Consider the following 5,825-nt stretch of genomic DNA (forward strand, 5'->3'; position numbering starts at 1 on the left):
GCTCTGTCTTAGCCCAATTCCTTATCTTAGCAATATGTCTTGTAAAGGTAAAGGTTCCCCCGCACATGCGTGCTAGTCGTTTCCGACTCTAGGGCCTGGTGCTCATCTCCGTTTCAAAGCCGAAGAGCCAGCGCTTGTCTGAGGATGTCTCCGTGGTCATGTGGCCGGCATGACTAGATGCCAAAGGCACACGGAAAGCTGTTACCTTCCTACCATAGTGGTCCCTATTTTTCTACTTGCATTTTTTATGTGCTTTCAAACTGCTAGGTTGGCAGAAGCTGGGACGAGTAACAGGCGCTCACTCTGTTACACGGCACTCGGGATTCAACCCGCCAAACTGCCGACCTTCTGATTGACAAGCTCAGCGTCCTAACCCACTGAGCCACCGCGTCCCTTAATATGTCTTGTATGATATGCTTATTTTCTACATTGAAAGGGGCCCCCACCTGTCCACACTACCTTTTCCTTGTTATGCAGGCTTTCCAAATACAATCTCCTCCCTGTCTTCTGAGTTCATGCCATAACCTTGCATTTGTATAGCAAATGGCCCATCGGCATTGCTTGGTAAGCAGCCTTTGGGAGCATTTATTTATTACATTAATTTAATTTAATTATAAATTTATGTAGCTGCCCATCCCATTACTGAGACTCCAGGGCAGGAGACTCCTCAGCGGGAGGATAAGCTGCTCTGGTTTTGAGAAGAGTTGTGTTGCTTTCAGATTTTTGTTGTTGTTGTTGTTCTTAAATTGGCTTAATTTTTGAAACCAGACAGAGCATCTTATTAGGCAGACTCAAAACCAATTTTAAACTCGCTCAAAATGTTTGGGTGGAGATGCCAAGATATTGTGAGAAAGTATAAATTTAGATTCCAGAGGCTGGGATAGTATAAATCTATGTGTGTCTACCCTGAAGTAAGCCTGTTACATTAAATCCTCTTGTTCCCAATTAAGTAAGAATGCAACTTTAATAAACTGCAAAGAGTAGACCGATGCGCCACGTGACCTTCGGATAATTTTATTAAGAATGCAAAATGTAAACAGGAAAATACAAAAAAGGAAAGGAAAGGAGAAAAGTGTGGGTATGAAATAAAACAAAGAAAAAGCGAAGGAAACTAAAAAGTTTGACACCCCTGCTCTAGTCCAACCCCCTGCTCAAGTAGGAGACCCTATATTATTTCAGACAAGTCTCTTTTTTTTTTGCAGGCTTCCAGTGCTGGAGCACCCCAATTTCTGAAGGAAAGCTGTTCCACTGGTTATAAATACTACCATTTTTTTTTAAAGGGACACGGTGGCTCAGTGGGTTAGGACGCTGAGCTTGTCGATCAGAAGGTCGGCAGTTTGGCGGGTCGAATCCCGAGTGCCGCGTAACAGAGTGAGCGCCTGTTACTCGTCCCAGCTTCTGCCAGCCTAGCAGTTCGAAAGCACGTAAAAATGCAAGTAGAAAAATAGGGACCACTCCGGTGGGAAGGTAACAGCGTTCCGTGCGCCTTTGGCGTCTAGTCATGCCGGCCACATGACCACGGAGACGTCCTCGGACAAGCGCTGGGTCTTCGGCTTTGAAACGGAGATGAGCACCGGCCTCTAGAGTCGGAAACGACTAGCATGCATGTGCGGGGGAACCTTTACCTTATTTTTTTTAAAAAAATTATTCTTTAATCTCTTCAAAAAGAAAAAAAACCCTAAATTTTCTTCTCTTGTTCCAGCATCCAGTGGTGACTCTCCTTGCAAAAGTGGCCTTGTTAGCCTGCGAAAGCCAGGAAGTGTCCAGGCGTGCCATATACTGTATTTTCTGTAAATAATTTATCTCTGGCTACTCTTCGCTTTTTACTATGATTTTCCCATAGACCACAGGTCTGCAACCCGCGGCTCTGGAGCCGCATGCGGCTCTTTCAGCCGTCTCCTGCGGCTCCCAGTCCTCTGCCATGTGCAGTCCAAAAAAAAAAAACTGGGACTAAAAACCAATCAATTCAAATATGCAGGGTAGGTGCATATCTCACCTTGGCTCCACTCTTCAGTCAAACCCTGTTCTGCGCATGTGCGCATGTATGCACATGCGCACACATTTTTTGCGGCTCCCAGTTTTTCCTTTTGTGAGGGAACCAGTTCCGAGTGGCTCTTTCACTGTTTCAGGTTGCTGACCCCTGCCATAGACCTTTACTAGGATTAGGTTATCTACCGCCTTGTAACCACCAGATGGCGGTCTTCTCCACCTTTGGGCTTTTCAGCTGGGTAAATTTCTAAGAGGCCTTTTTGGATTCTTACTTTTATTAAGGTTCCCTTGAGAACAAAGGTATCACAGCAGTGGTGGGATTCAGCCAGCTCGCACCAGTTCGGCAGAACCGGTAGCTAATTTTTTGTTACCCAGGCCCAGAATTGGATTTCCGGAAGCGGCATCCACACAGAGAACCGGTTGTTCACATATTTGAATCCCACCACTGTATCACACCCATTGTCCATAGAACGTGCTGTCTAAAATACTTGGTACTGAGCAGCTGTTCTGTACCAGCCTGCTACCGGCCCTGCAGAAAAGGCAGGGACAACCCCTTTTACAAGAAGGCAAGAGGCTGGAACTAAGCCTGCCAAATTTATGGACACAAAAGCAAACAGAACAAGACACGAACCATGAAACAGGAGCTATTCAAACGGTTGCCTTCAGCAAACCAGCCCTCCCACGCATTCCCCTTTTAAACAGTTCAGGGCGTGGCTTCTCTCTGCCTCCTTCCGAGGTGCCCCATTGCCTTCCTCTGTTTACTTCTGATTGACTGCCTCCTGCGTCAGGCGTCCTTGAACAGGGCCAGCTGTGGGTCATCTTCATCCACGCTGTCAGGCTCACACAGCTGGATCTACGTCGTAACCAGGTGGGAGGGGCCTGGCTGAGGGCTCTCATCAGCAAGCTCTCCAACACCCTCAGCAACCTCTCCAACATCCTCCTCCTCCTCCTCTGAATCGTCCGACCCAACTGCCGAACCCACAGGCTGACCCTGAATCACAACAGCACCCAGCCTGCATGGAGGAGGGATACAGTGTGGAGGTAGCCTGGAATCACAAAGGGGCAGGGATGACCCACCTGCGTGCCTTGGAGCCTTGTCTAATTGTTCCCAGGAGTAGGTTTTCAGGCTGGGGAGATTCCTGCATTATAGGCAGAAGATAATAAAGATAATAAAGTAAGTTAGCTTGAGCCCTGCGCGTCTGGGGCTGGTTGTTTCTTGACTTGCTGAAAAGACCACTCTGTTTTCTGGTTGCATATTGTTTTGTTTATATATTTATTATTAAATGGATATGCCACCCATCTCCCCGTGGGAGAACTCTTAGGCTTGTTCTACTGGATTGCTATATCACAACAACCTTTTAGACATGCTTCCAGATAATCAGAAGTGAGAAAGCAGTAGAAAAAGGGTAAAGGTTGCCTTGTATTCAGTTTGGCTTCTATCCAACACAGGAAAATATCCAGTAGCAGAAACATGTTTACTGTTACTGCATTCTTGGGTTTTGTTTTGGTTTTTTTTTAAAAATACTTCACAGACCAGCCTATCGGCCTGTCATTTCCTGGTGGTCTCTCATACGTTCATCCTGTAGGGCTACACACCCCTTGAAAGTCATTCAGAACGTGTTCTACAGGTATTGTGCCAGTGCTATTCACGAGTCTTTCCAGGGTTCTGTGCGCACTGGAAATGTTCACCCCCAAATCCCTCCTATTGTGGCCTCATGTGGCAGAGAGGGTTCCCCAAAGATAGAATCTGTGACCCCATTTCCTGCTTCTGCAAGAAGCCACGGTGTGCTGGACATTCAGTAGGGTTTGTTGAAGAATAGGACTGTTCAGCTGATTAGAAGCCAGGGACTGATGCCGCCCATGAAAATGGCTTTCAAAAGACTGGAAAGAAAAGCAGTGGCTATGGCAACATGCGTGACTCTCATATGTTCTAGACTTGAAACGAATGGATTGCAAAGCAGAGGTCATGGTAGTGTGGGAAGAATCCAGAGAACGAAATAATATTTTGGGAAATATTAAAAAGGCAGACTATATTTCCCCAAAAGATTTTAAAGGCAGAAACCAACCCCACTCCACAAGTCTCTCTGTCCCAGACAGAAACCAGGTGCAGTGTATGCCTCCCAGCATACACAAAGGACAGCATAGCAGGAGGCTGATGGTGCAGATCAGCAGAGGGGCTGGACAGCTCCGGGCGATGACTACTCACTCAGGATAAGCCTAATGACTTAAGCTGTTGACAGCCCCAGGCATGGTCAGCCTGGTGGGAAGCCAGGATCTACACCCATTGTCACCTGCACTGGCAGGAAGCCCAGGTTTGAACTGATTGGATGCCATCCACCTGGGCAGGTACAAATAGACGCCAGGCTTCCCTGTTTCCCCAGTTCGTTCTGTTCAGAATAAACTCATCTTCACCCCAGCTCTGTGTCCGTCTCTATGTGAAGCACGCGACTTTACACCAGGTCTGCAGAAATGCAGGTGTGATAATCTTGTTGGAAAGATTGGAGTCAGGAAGCTGGCATTAGAAAGACAAAGATCCCTAGAATCAACAATCCCTCACACCAAAAAAATCCAACAGTCATCAGCCCCAGCCCCAAGGAAGCAGGATATGACCTTTGGGACATAAATAGGATTAACCCACTCCCATCAGAATACCAGAAAGGCACATTCAGACTCAGGTCAAAGTTCATGCCACAGGAAATACAAAGCCTCAAACAGGGACAGGAAACAACCTCAAGAGCCCAGAAGGTATAAAAACCCACCACTCCCTGCTCCGTGTGGTCAGTTTTTCCAGAGCCATCTTTCTGTCTGGCTCTCCTCTCCAATAAACTATATCAGACATGTCAAACACAAGGCCCGGGGGCCGGATGTGGCCCGCGATGTGGTTTCATGTGGCCCACGAAGCCATCCTGGAAACAGTGAGGGAACGGCCCCCACGGCCTTGGCCCTGGCCCAGAGACCCTCCTTTTGCCAGAGACCCTCAGATCTGCCCCGCTCCTGCCCAGGCCCCCATAGGCACCCTTGATACGAACGATGTAGAGCTGGCCATGCCCACCCAGTAGGCCATATGCACTCTAGCCACGCCCACCCAGTAGGCCACGCCCACCCTGGCCACACCCACCCGGCCCCTTGAGGGCAACCGCAATGCTGATGCGGCCCTCAATGAAATTGAGTTTGACACCCCTGAACTATTTCTTTCTAAAGCGGTCTCCATTTTGATTATTCCCAGCTTGGACTGGACCCTGATAAAGATTTTTTTCCTTCAGTAATAGATCTAGGCCATTATTGTTGACCCTATGGCTCTTTGTTTATTATTTTCTTCCCACTTTTCCTTGAATTTCTTTTTCTGGACCACCTGCATAATTACTGACAGATAGGTCATCTGCTACCTCTTCCCTCCTAGGGGGTTGTTAATGAGATTTGTGCTGAAATGTGATTATTTCTGCAGGTGGATTTCTACACCTAGGGTAAAATAAAGATGCCCTCGAATCCAGCTTGACATTGGTTTCTTTCAAAACATTTCTTTTCCATTTCCCTCCCCTCTTTTTAATAAGCTTTATGGAAGATATTCAAAAAAGGCAAACGAAACCACACAAAGAAAGAGAAAAGGTAAAGAAAAAAAACTTTAAGACAATAAAGAGAAAAAAAAGTAGAAAAAGAAAATTGAAGGTTACTTAAAAAAACAGGTTCCACTCTTTTTCACAGCAGCTATAAATATATTTAAAACTGTTTCTCCCATTCAAAATGATACAATATGGTCCCCTTCTTTCTTTGTTCTGCCTATAATTAATCAGCAAATCCAGAAATCACCGGTTCATTTTTATCTACTTTCAGCAAAA

Source organism: Vipera berus (genome assembly GCF_964194415.1).
Source record: "Vipera berus genome assembly, chromosome: 6".
Taxonomy (NCBI): domain Eukaryota; kingdom Metazoa; phylum Chordata; class Lepidosauria; order Squamata; family Viperidae; genus Vipera; species Vipera berus.